The 13,087-nt window shown below is 40.8% G+C and overlaps 1 protein-coding gene across 11 annotated transcripts in view; it reads right to left on the bottom strand.

Annotated features, from left to right (window-relative positions):
* The window catches only part of LOC109883386 (POU domain, class 2, transcription factor 2), an 87,550-nt gene that overhangs the window by 23,591 nt on the left and 50,872 nt on the right, over nucleotides 1-13,087 (bottom strand). The gene's annotated exons all lie outside the window — the stretch shown is intronic.

Below are 13,087 nucleotides of genomic sequence, written 5' to 3'. Positions count from 1 at the left end.
TGGGAAGACAGTGTTAGTGGTATGTAGTGTGATGTGGGAAGACAGTGTTAGTGATATGTAGTGTAGGAAGACAGGGTTAGTGATATGTAGTGTAGTGTGGGAAGACAGTGTTAGTGATATGTAGTGTAGTGTGGGAAGATAGTGTTAGTGATATGTAGTGTGATGAGGGAAGACAGTGTTAGTGGTATGTAGTGTAGTGTGGGAAGACAGTGTTAGTGATATGCAGTGTGAGAAGACAGTGTTAGTTATATGTAGTGTGATGTGGGAAGACAGTGTTAGTGATATGTAGTGTAGGACGACAGGGTTAGTGATATGTAGTGTAGTGTGGGAAGACAGTGTTAGTGATATGTAGTGTAGTGTGGGAAGACAGTGTTAGTGATAAGACGTGTAATGTGGGAAGACAGTGTTAGGGATATGTAGTGTAGCGTGGGAAGACAGTGTTAGGGATATGTAGTGTTGTGTGAGAAGATAGTGTTAGTGGTATGTGGTGTGGGAAGACAGGGTTAGTGATATGTCGTGTGGGAAGACAGGGTTAGTGATATGTAGTGTGGGAAGACAGTGTTAGGGATATGTAGTGTAATGTGGGAAGACAGTGTTAGTGATATGTAGTGTAGTGAGAGAAGACAGTGTTAGGGATATGTAGTGTAGTGTGGGGAAGATAGTGTTAGGGGTATGTAGTGTGGGAAGACAGTGTTAGTGAAATGTAGTGTAATGTGGGACGACAGTGTTAGTGATATGTAGTGTAATGTGGGAAGACAGTGTAAGGGATATGTAGTGTAATGTGGGAAGACAGTGTAAGGGATATGTAGTGTAATGTGGGAAGACAGTGTTAGTGATATGTAGTGTAATGTGGGAAGACATTGTTAGTGGTATGAAGTGTAATGTGGGAAGACAGTGCTAGTGATATGAAGTGTCATGTGGGAAGATAGTGTTCGTGATATGTAGTGTTGTGTGGGAAGACAGTGTTAGTGGTATGTAGTGTGATGTGGGAAGACAGTGTTAGTGATATGTAGTGTAGGAAGACAGGGTTAGTGATATGTAGTGTAGTGTGGGAAGACAGTGTTAGTGATGTGTAGTGTAGTGTGGGAAGATAGTGTTAGTGATATGTAGTGTGATGAGGGAAGACAGTGTTAGTGGTATGTAGTGTAGTGTGGGAAGACAGTGTTAGTGATATGCAGTGTGAGAAGACAGTGTTAGTTATATGTAGTGTGATGTGGAAAGACAGTGTTAGTGATATGTAGTGTAGTGTGGGAAGACAGTCTTAGTGATATGTAGTGTATTGTGGGAAGATAGTGTTAGTGATATGTAGTGTGATGTGGGAAGACAGTGTTAGTGATATGAAGTGTAGTGTGGGAAGACAGTGTTAGTGATATGCAGTGTAGTGTGGGAAGACAGTGTTAGTGATATGTAGTGTGGTGTGGGAAGACAATGTTAGTGATATTTAGTGTGGGAAGACAGTGTTAGTGATATGTAGTGTGGTGTGGGAAGACAATGTTAGTGATATGTAGTGTAGTGTGGGAAGACAGTCTTAGTGATATGTAGTGTATTGTGGGAAGATAGTGTTAGTGATATGTAGTGTGATGTGGGAAGACAGTGTTAGTGATATGAAGTGTAGTGTGGGAAGACAGTCTTAGTGATATGTAGTGTATTGTGGGAAGATAGTGTTAGTGATATGTAGTGTGATGTGGGAAGACAGTGTTAGTGATATGAAGTGTAGTGTGGGAAGACAGTGTTAGTGATATGTAGTGTGGGAAGACAGTGTTAGTGATATGTAGTGTAGTGTGGGAAGACAATGTTAGTGATATGTAGTGTGGGAAGACAGTGTTAGTGGTATATAGTGAGGGTAGTAGTGTAAATACAGTGTTAGTGGTATGTAGTGAGGGTAGTAGTGTATGTACAGTGTTATTGGTATGTCGTGAGGGTAGTAGTGTATATACAGTGTTAGTGGTATGTAGTGAGGGTAGTAGTGTATATACAGTGTTAGTGGTATGTAGTGAGGGTAGTAGTGTATATACAGTGTTAGTGGTATGTAGTGAGGGTAGTAGTGTATATACAGTGTTAGTGGTATGTCGTGAGGGTAGTAGTGTATATACAGTGTTGGTGGTATGTAGTGAGGGTAGTAGTTAATATACAGTGTTAGTGGTATGTCGTGAGGTAGTAGTGTATATACTGTGTTAGTGGTATGTAGTGAGGGTAGTAGTGTATATACAGTGTTAGTGGTATGTCGTGAGGGTAGTAGTGTATATACAGTGTTAGTGGTATGTAGTGAGGGTAGTAGTGTATATACAGTGTTAGTGGTATGTAGTGAGGGTAGTAGTGTATATACAGTGGTAGTGGTATGTAGTGAGGGTGGTAGTGTATATACAGTGTTAGTGGTATGTCGTGAGGGTAGTAGTGTATATACAGTGTTAGTGGTATGTAGTGAGGGTAATAGTGTATATACAGTGTTAGTGGTATGTAGTGAGGGTAGTAGTGTATATACAGTGTTAGTGGTATGTAGTAGTGTATATACAGTGTTAGTGGTATGTAGTGAGGGTAGTAGTGTATATACAGTGTTAGTGGTATGTAGTGAGGGTAGTGGTGTATATACAGTGTTGGTAGTATGTCGTGAGGGTAGAAGTGTATATACTGTGTTAGTTGTATGTAGTGAGGGTAGTAGTGTATATACAGTGTTAGTGGTATGTAGTGTGGGAAGACAGTGTTAGTGGTATGTAGTGAGGGTAATAGTGTATATACAGTGTTAGTGGTATGTAGTGAGGGTAGTAGTGTATATACAGTGTTAGTGGTATGTAGTAGTGTATATACAGTGTTAGTGGTATGTAGTGAGGGTAGTAGTGTATAAACAGTGTTAGTGGTATGTAGTGAGGGTAGGAGTGTATATACTGTGTTAGTGGTATGTAGTGAGGGTAGGAGTGTATATACTGTGTTAGTGGTATGTAGTGAGGGTAGTAGTGTATATACAGTGTTAGTGGTATGTAGTGTGGGAAGACAGTGTTAGTGATATGTAGTGTAGTGTGGGAAGAGTCTTAGTGATATGTAGTGTATTGTGGGAAGATAGTGTTAGTGATATGTAGTGTGATGTGGGAAGACAGTGTTAGTGATATGAAGTGTAGTGTGGGAAGACAGTGTTAGTGATATGCAGTGTAGTGTGGGAAGACAGTGTTAGTGTTATGCAGTGTAGTGTGGGAAGACAGTGTTAGTGATATGCAGTGTAGCGTGGAAAGACAGTGTTAGTGATATGTAGTGTGGGAAGACAGTGTTAGTGATATGTAGTGTGGTGTGGGAAGACAATGTTAGTGATATGTAGTGTGGGAAGACAGGGTTAGTGATATGTAGTGTAGTGTGTGAAGACAGTGTTAGTGATATGTAGTGTAGTGTGGGAAGACAGTCTTAGTGATATGTAGTGTATTGTGGGAAGATAGTGTTAGTGATATGTAGTGTGATGTGGGAAGACAGTGTTAGTGATATGTAGTGTAGTGTGGGGAAGATAGTGTTAGGGGTATGTAGTGTGGGAAGACAGTGTTAGTGAAATGTAGTGTAATGTGGGACGACAGTGTTAGTGATATGTAGTGTAATGTGGGAAGACAGTGTAAGGGATATGTAGTGTAATGTGGGAAGACAGTGTAAGGGATATGTAGTGTAATGTGGGAAGACAGTGTTAGTGATATGTAGTGTAATGTGGGAAGACATTGTTAGTGGTATGAAGTGTAATGTGGGAAGACAGTGCTAGTGATATGAAGTGTCATGTGGGAAGATAGTGTTCGTGATATGTAGTGTTGTGTGGGAAGACAGTGTTAGTGGTATGTAGTGTGATGTGGGAAGACAGTGTTAGTGATATGTAGTGTAGGAAGACAGGGTTAGTGATATGTAGTGTAGTGTGGGAAGACAGTGTTAGTGATGTGTAGTGTAGTGTGGGAAGATAGTGTTAGTGATATGTAGTGTGATGAGGGAAGACAGTGTTAGTGGTATGTAGTGTAGTGTGGGAAGACAGTGTTAGTGATATGCAGTGTGAGAAGACAGTGTTAGTTATATGTAGTGTGATGTGGGAAGACAGTGTTAGTGATATGTAGTGTAGTGTGGGAAGACAGTCTTAGTGATATGTAGTGTATTGTGGGAAGATAGTGTTAGTGATATGTAGTGTGATGTGGGAAGACAGTGTTAGTGATATGAAGTGTAGTGTGGGAAGACAGTGTTAGTGATATGCAGTGTAGTGTGGGAAGACAGTGTTAGTGATATGTAGTGTGGTGTGGGAAGACAATGTTAGTGATATGTAGTGTGGGAAGACAGTGTTAGTGATATGTAGTGTGGTGTGGGAAGACAATGTTAGTGATATGTAGTGTAGTGTGGGAAGACAGTCTTAGTGATATGTAGTGTATTGTGGGAAGATAGTGTTAGTGATATGTAGTGTGATGTGGGAAGACAGTGTTAGTGATATGAAGTGTAGTGTGGGAAGACAGTCTTAGTGATATGTAGTGTATTGTGGGAAGACAGTGTTAGTGATATGTAGTGTGATGTGGGAAGACAGTGTTAGTGATATGAAGTGTAGTGTGGGAAGACAGTGTTAGTGATATGTAGTGTGGGAAGACAGTGTTAGTGATATGTAGTGTAGTGTGGGAAGACAATGTTAGTGATATGTAGTGTGGGAAGACAGTGTTAGTGGTATGTAGTGAGGGTAGTAGTGTAAATACAGTGTTAGTGGTATGTAGTGAGGGTAGTAGTGTATGTACAGTGTTATTGGTATGTCGTGAGGGTAGTAGTGTATATACAGTGTTAGTGGTATGTAGTGAGGGTAGTAGTGTATATACAGTGTTAGTGGTATGTAGTGAGGGTAGTAGTGTATATACAGTGTTAGTGGTATGTAGTGAGGGTAGTAGTGTATATACAGTGTTAGTGGTATGTCGTGAGGGTAGTAGTGTATATACAGTGTTGGTGGTATGTAGTGAGGGTAGTAGTTAATATACAGTGTTAGTGGTATGTCGTGAGGTAGTAGTGTATATACTGTGTTAGTGGTATGTAGTGAGGGTAGTAGTGTATATACAGTGTTAGTGGTATGTCGTGAGGGTAGTAGTGTATATACAGTGTTAGTGGTATGTAGTGAGGGTAGTAGTGTATATACAGTGTTAGTGGTATGTAGTGAGGGTAGTAGTGTATATACAGTGGTAGTGGTATGTAGTGAGGGTGGTAGTGTATATACAGTGTTAGTGGTATGTCGTGAGGGTAGTAGTGTATATACAGTGTTAGTGGTATGTAGTGAGGGTAATAGTGTATATACAGTGTTAGTGGTATGTAGTGAGGGTAGTAGTGTATATACAGTGTTAGTGGTATGTAGTAGTGTATATACAGTGTTAGTGGTATGTAGTGAGGGTAGTAGTGTATATACAGTGTTAGTGGTATGTAGTGAGGGTAGTGGTGTATATACAGTGTTGGTAGTATGTCGTGAGGGTAGAAGTGTATATACTGTGTTAGTTGTATGTAGTGAGGGTAGTAGTGTATATACAGTGTTAGTGGTATGTAGTGTGGGAAGACAGTGTTAGTGGTATGTAGTGAGGGTAATAGTGTATATACAGTGTTAGTGGTATGTAGTGAGGGTAGTAGTGTATATACAGTGTTAGTGGTATGTAGTGAGGGTAGGAGTGTATATACTGTGTTAGTGGTATGTAGTGAGGGTAGGAGTGTATATACTGTGTTAGTGGTATGTAGTGAGGGTAGGAGTGTATATACTGTGTTAGTGGTATGTAGTGAGGGTAGGAGTGTATATACAGTGTTAGTGGTATGTAGTGAGGGTAGTAGTGTATATACAGTGTTAGTGGTATGTAGTGAGGGTAGGAGTGTATATACTGTGTTAGTGGTATGTAGTGAGGGTAGTAGTGTATATACAGTGTCAGTGGTATGTAGTGTGGGAAGACAGTGTTAGTGATATGTAGTGTAGTGTGGGAAGAGTCTTAGTGATATGTAGTGTATTGTGGGAAGATAGTGTTAGTGATATGTAGTGTGATGTGGGAAGACAGTGTTAGTGATATGAAGTGTAGTGTGGGAAGACAGTGTTAGTGATATGCAGTGTAGTGTGGGAAGACAGTGTTAGTGTTATGCAGTGTAGTGTGGGAAGACAGTGTTAGTGATATGCAGTGTAGCGTGGGAAGACAGTGTTAGTGATATGTAGTGTGGGAAGACAGTGTTAGTGATATGTAGTGTGGTGTGGGAAGACAATGTTAGTGATATGTAGTGTGGGAAGACAGGGTTAGTGATATGTAGTGTAGTGTGTGAAGACAGTGTTAGTGATATGTAGTGTAGTGTGGGAAGACAGTCTTAGTGATATGTAGTGTATTGTGGGAAGATAGTGTTAGTGATATGTAGTGTGATGTGGGAAGACAGTGTTAGTGATATGAAGTGTAGTGTGGGAAGACAGTGTTAGTGATATGCAGTGTAGTGTGGGAAGTAAGTGTTAGTGATATGTAGTGTGGGAAGACAGTGTTAGTGATATGTAGTGTGGTGTGGGAAGACAATGTTAGTGATATGTAGTGTAGTGTGGGAAGATAGTGTTAGTGATATGTAGTGTGGGAAGACAGTGTTAGTGATATGTAGTGTAGTGTGGGAAGACAGTGTTAGTGATATATGGTGTAGTGTGGGAAGACAGTGTTAGTGATATGTAGTGTAGTGTGGGAACACAGTGTTAGTGGTATGACGTGTGGGAAGACAGTGTTAGTGGTATGTAGTGAGGGTAGTAGTGTAAATACAGTGTTAGTGGTATGTAGTGAGGGTAGTAGTGTATGTACAGTGTTATTGGTATGTTGTGAGGGTAGTAGTGTATATACAGTGTTAGTGGTATGTAGTGAGGGTAGTAGTGTATATACAGTGTTAGTGGTATGTAGTGAGGGTAGTAGTGTATATACAGTGTTAGTGGTATGTAGTGAGGGTAGTAGTGTATATACAGTGTTAGTGGTATGTCGTGAGGGTAGTAGTGTATATACAGTGTTAGTGGTATGTAGTGAAGGTAGTAGTGTATATACAGTGTTAGTGGTATGTAGTGAGGGTAGTAGTGTATGTACAGTGTTAGTGGTATGTCGTGAGGGTAGTAGTGTATATACAGTGTTGGTGGTATGTAGTGAGGGTAGTAGTGTATATACAGTGTTAGTGGCATGTAGTGAGGGTAGTAGTGTATTTACAGTGTTAGTGGTATGTAAGTGAGGGCAGTAGTGTATATACAGTGTTAGTGGTATGTAAGTGAGGGCAGTAGTGTATATACAGTGTTAGTGGTATGTCGTGAGGGTAGTAGTGTATATACAGTGTTATTGGTATGTAGTGAGGGTAGCAGTGTATATACTGTGTTAGTGGTATGTAGTGAGGGTAGTAGTGTATATACAGTGTTAGTGGTATGTAAGTGAGGGCAGTAGTGTATATACAGTGTTAGTGGTATGTCGTGAGGGTAGTAGTGTATATACAGTGGTAGTGGTATGTAGTGAGGGTAGTAGTGTATATACAGTGTTAGTGGTATATCGTGAGGGTAGTAGTGTATATACAGTGTTAGTGGTATGTAGTGAGGGTAATAGTGTATATACAGTGTTAGTGGTATGTAGTGAGGGTAGTGGTGTATATACAGTGTTGGTGGTATGTCGTGAGGGTAGTAGTGTATAAACAGTGTTGGTGGTATGTCGTGAGGGTAGTAGTGTATATACAGTGTTAGTGGTATGTCGTGAGGGTAGTAGTGTATATATTGTGTTAGTGGTATGTAGTGAGGGTAGTAGTATATATACAGTGTTAGTGGTATGTCGTGAGGGTAGTAGTCTATATACTGTGTTAGTGGTATGTAGTGAGGGTAGTAGTGTATATACAGTGTTAGTGGTATGTAGTGTGGGAAGACAGTGTTAGTGATATGTAGTGTAGTGTGGGAAGACAGTGTTAGTGGTATGAAGTGTAGTGTGGGAAGACAGTGTTGGTGATATGTAGTGTAGTGTGGGAAGACAGTGTTAGTGGTATGAAGTGTAGTGTGGGAAGATAGTTTTAGTGATATGTAGTGTGGGAAGACATTGTTAGTGGTATGAAGTGTAATGTGGGAAGACAGTGCTAGTGATATGAAGTGTCATGTGGGAAGATAGTGTTCGTGATATGTAGTGTTGTGTGGGAAGACAGTGTTAGTGGTATGTAGTGTGATGTGGGAAGACAGTGTTAGTGATATGTAGTGTAGGAAGACAGGGTTAGTGATATGTAGTGTAGTGTGGGAAGACAGTGTTAGTGATATGTAGTGTAGTGTGGGAAGATAGTGTTAGTGATATGTAGTGTGATGAGGGAAGACAGTGTTAGTGGTATGTAGTGTAGTGTGGGAAGTCAGTGTTAGTGATATGCAGTGTGAGAAGACAGTGTTAGTTATATGTAGTGTGATGTGGGAAGACAGTGTTAGTGATATGTAGTGTAGGACGACAGGGTTAGTGATATGTAGTGTAGTGTGGGAAGACAGTGTTAGTGATATGTAGTGTAGTGTGGGAAGACAGTGTTAGTGATAAGAAGTGTAATGTGGGAAGACAGTGTTAGTGATATGTAGTGTAGTGTGGGAAGACAGTGTTAGTGATAAGACGTGTAATGTGGGAAGACAGTGTTAGGGATATGTAGTGTTGTGTGAGAAGATAGTGTTAGTGGTATGTGGTGTGGGAAGACAGGGTTAGTGATATGTAATGTGGGAAGACAGGGTTAGTGATATGTAGTGTGGGAAGACAGTGTTAGGTATATGTAGTGTAGTGTGAGAAGACAGTGTTAGGGATATGTAGTGTATTGTGGGAAGATAGTGTTAGTGGTATGTCGTGTGGGAAGACATTGTTAGTGAAATGTAGTGTAATGTGGGAAGACAGTGTTAGTGATATGTAGTGTAGTGAGAGAAGACAGTGTTAGGGATATGTAGTGTAGTGTGGGGAAGATAGTGTTAGTGGTATGTGGTGTGGGAAGACATTGTTAGTGAAATGTAGTGTAATGTGGGAAGACAGTGTTAGTGATATGTAGTGTAGTGAGAGAAGACAGTGTTAGGGATATGTAGTGTAGTGTGGGGAAGATAGTGTTAGTGGTATGTAGTGTGGGAAGACAGTGTTAGTGAAATGTAGTGTAATGTGGGAAGACAGTGTTAATGATATGTGTAATGTGGGAAGACAGTGTAAGGGATATGTAGTGTAATGTGGGAAGACAGTGTAAGGGATATGTAGTGTAATGTGGGAAGACAGTGTTAGTGATATGTAGTGTAATGTGGGAAGACATTGTTAGTGGTATGAAGTGTAATGTGGGAAGACAGTGCTAGTGATATGAAGTGTCATGTGGGAAGATAGTGTTCGTGATATGTAGTGTTGTGTGGGAAGACAGTGTTAGTGGTATGTAGTGTGATGTGGGAAGACAGTGTTAGTGATATGTAGTGTAGTGTGGGGAAGATAGTGTTAGTGGTATGTAGTGTGGGAAGACAGTGTTAGTGAAATGTAGTGTAATGTGGGAAGACAGTGTTAGTGATATGTAGTGTAATGTGGGAAGACAGTGTAAGGGATATGTAGTGTAATGTGGGAAGACAGTGTAAGGGATATGTAGTGTAATGTGGGAAGACAGTGTTAGTGATATGTAGTGTAATGTGGGAAGACATTGTTAGTGGTATGAAGTGTAATGTGGGAAGACAGTGCTAGTGATATGAAGTGTCATGTGGGAAGATAGTGTTCGTGATATGTAGTGTTGTGTGGGAAGACAGTGTTAGTGGTATGTAGTGTGATGTGGGAAGACAGTGTTAGTGATATGTAGTGTAGGAAGACAGGGTTAGTGATATGTAGTGTAGTGTGGGAAGACAGTGTTAGTGATATGTAGTGTAGTGTGGGAAGATAGTGTTAGTGATATGTAGTGTGATGAGGGAAGACAGTGTTAGTGGTATGTAGTGTGATGTGGGAAGACAGTGTTAGTGATATGTAGTGTAGGAAGACAGGGTTAGTGATATGTAGTGTAGTGTGGGAAGACAGTGTTAGTGATATGTAGTGTAGTGTGGGAAGATAGTGTTAGGGATATGTAGTGTGATGAGGGAAGACAGTGTTAGTGGTATGTAGTGTAGTGTGGGAAGACAGTGTTAGTGATATGCAGTGTGAGAAGACAGTGTTAGTTATATGTAGTGTGATGTGGGAAGACAGTGTTAGTGATATGTAGTGTAGTGTGGGAAGATAGTGTTAGTGATATGCAGTGTGAGAAGACAGTGTTAGTGATATGCAGTGTGAGAAGACAGTGTTAGTGATATGTAGTGTATTGTGGGAAGATAGTGTTAGTGCTATGTAGTGTGATGTGGGAAGACAGTGTTAGTGATATGAAGTGTAGTGTGGGAAGACAGTGTTAGTGATATGCAGTGTAGTGTGGGAAGACAGTGTTAGTGATATGTAGTGTGGGAAGATAGTGTTAGTGATATGTAGTGTGGTGTGGAAAGACAATGTTAGTGATATGTAGTGTGGGAAGACAGTGTTAGTGATATGTAGTGTGGTGTGGGAAGACAATGTTAGTGATATGTAGTGTGGGAAGACAGGGTTAGTGATATGTAGTGTAGTGTGGGAAGACAGTGTTAGTGATATGTAGTGTATTGTGGGAAGATAGTGTTAGTGATATGTCGTGTGATGTGGGAAGACAGTGTTAGTGATATGAAGTGTAGTGTGGGAAGACAGTGTTAGTGATATGCAGTGTAGTGTGGGAAGACAGTGTTAGTGATATGTAGTGTGGGAAGACAGTGTTAGTGATATGTAGTGTGGTGTGGGAAGACAATGTTAGTGATATGTAGTGTAGTGTGGGAAGACAGTGTTAGTGGTATGAAGTGTAGTGTGGGAAGATAGTGTTAGTGATATGTAGTGTGGGAAGACAGTGTTAGTGATATGTAGTGTAGTGTGGGAAGACAGTGTTAGTGATATGCAGTGTAGTGTGGGAAGACAGTGTTAGTGATATGTAGTGTAGTGTGGGAACACAGTGTTAGTGGTATGACGTGTGGGAAGACAGTGTTAGTGGTATGTAGTGAGGGTAGTAGTGTATATACAGTGTTAGTGGTATGTAGTGAGGGTAGTAGTGTATATACAGTGTTAGTGGTATGTAGTGAGGGTAGTAGTGTATATACAGTGTTAGTGGTATGTCGTGAGGGTAGTAGTGTATATACAGTGTTAGTGGTATGTAGTGAAGGTAGTAGTGTATATACAGTGTTAGTGGTATGTAGTGAGGGTAGTAGTGTATATACAGTGTTAGTGGTATGTCGTGAGGGTAGTAGTGTATATACAGTGTTAGTGGTATGTAGTGAGGGTAATAGTGTATATACAGTGTTAGTGGTATGTCGTGAGGGTAGTAGTGTATATACAGTGGTAGTGGTATGTCGTCAGGGTAGTAGTGTATATACAGTGTTAGTGGTATGTAAGTGAGGGTAGTAGTGTATATACAGTGTTAGTGGTATGTCGTGAGGGTAGTAGTGTATATACAGTGTTAGTGGTATGTCGTGAGGGTAGTAGTTAATATACAGTAGGCTGGGGTAATGCTAGTGTATCATGGTGTGTTGTATGTCTCTCTCACTTCCCCCCTCTACTTCCCCTAGCTCACACCATCTTGAACACAGAGTGCTAAACCCAACACTTACTGTCAATGAGACTATTAATATTACTCTAATGCTTTCTCACTCAATGTTACACTGTCACACAAAACACAGACTGACATTTTAGTAATTTAGCAGACCCTCTTATCCAGAGCACCTTATAACAGAAATTTGAGTTAAGTGCTTGCAGATTTGAACCAGCGACCTTTGGGTTACTGACCCAACGCACTTAACTGCTAGGCTACCTGCCACCCTACTTTCATGCACGCACGCACGCACACACACACACACACACACGCACACACACACACACACACACACACACACACACACACACACACACACACACACACGCACACACAGTCAATCTATCTATAGGTGCTGTAATACTACTAACATAATAATACTATCACGTGACAGTGACAAAACTGCAGTATCTGAAGTGTTCTGGTGGTGGTTTAGATACATCTTTACTCTGATACATAAGGAATGGCTCAGTAGGCCCATAATATAGTACTATCGCAGCACTGGCAAAAAATGTCTGCGATTACATCAAACTGCCATTTTAACTGCCCCACTGTAAGACACATAACTACTGATACGTGTCAGCCTTTCTAGTCTCTCCTCTCGCTGCCGTGGGAACAAGACAAGCTATTCTCGGAAGCTTTACCACTACCTAATGAATAGGTGTATGTATGTACCATAGAAATGGATGTCTATTTAACCTTTATTTAACTAGGCAAATCAGTTAAAAACACATTCTTATTTACAATGACAGCTTACCAGGGAACAGTGGGTTAACTGCCTTGTTCAGAACGACATATTTTTACCTTGTCAGCTCAGGGATTCAATCTAGCTACCTTTCGGTTACTGGCCCAATGCTCTAACCACTTGGCTACCTGCCGCCCAGTCTCACAAACTGTACTGTATACTGCTGTATACGGTTGCATAGTGCACAGCATGATATGCCTTGCCATTACATGTTCTATGCATTCTGTTTCTATGGTGTGTTCTCCCAGGGGTATTTTGGGTGAAACTGACCTCAACTGAACCTTCACTTCCTGCTGAAGGAGATCACTGTGGTGCCAAGGAGGGGTCTGGGAAATGAAGTCTACTGATGAAACTTTTACACTGTCCATTCATATTTTACTACTGCTATGAAATCATTCAATGAAAAAAAAACTGTAGAGTCATTGGACTACAACTGTCTGTAAATCTGTGGCAGGTCAGTAGTGCTGTGTGATAATCCTGTCAGTTAACAAACGGCACACTGAAACCCTAACATTATGACTGGTGTATTCACAATGAATATTGACAATCAACTGTGTTGTCTGTGTGCAATTCAAGGCATAGATGAGACACTGTAGTTCACCCCTCAAGTCAACTATTCACCTGAGTAACCTCATTCTCTATCCAGCGGTGATACTGTACTACACGGACACCATAATATGATGTGTCATCCCGTCACCGTGGTCTAGTCACAGGAATGTGCAGGGGGGTTGATTTTAAAAAGCCCTATTCATCACTGTC

The sequence above is a fragment of the Oncorhynchus kisutch genome, linkage group LG2, assembly GCF_002021735.2.
Source record: "Oncorhynchus kisutch isolate 150728-3 linkage group LG2, Okis_V2, whole genome shotgun sequence".
Lineage (NCBI taxonomy): Eukaryota > Metazoa > Chordata > Actinopteri > Salmoniformes > Salmonidae > Oncorhynchus > Oncorhynchus kisutch.
This window is presented reverse-complemented; position numbering and strand designations above follow the sequence as displayed.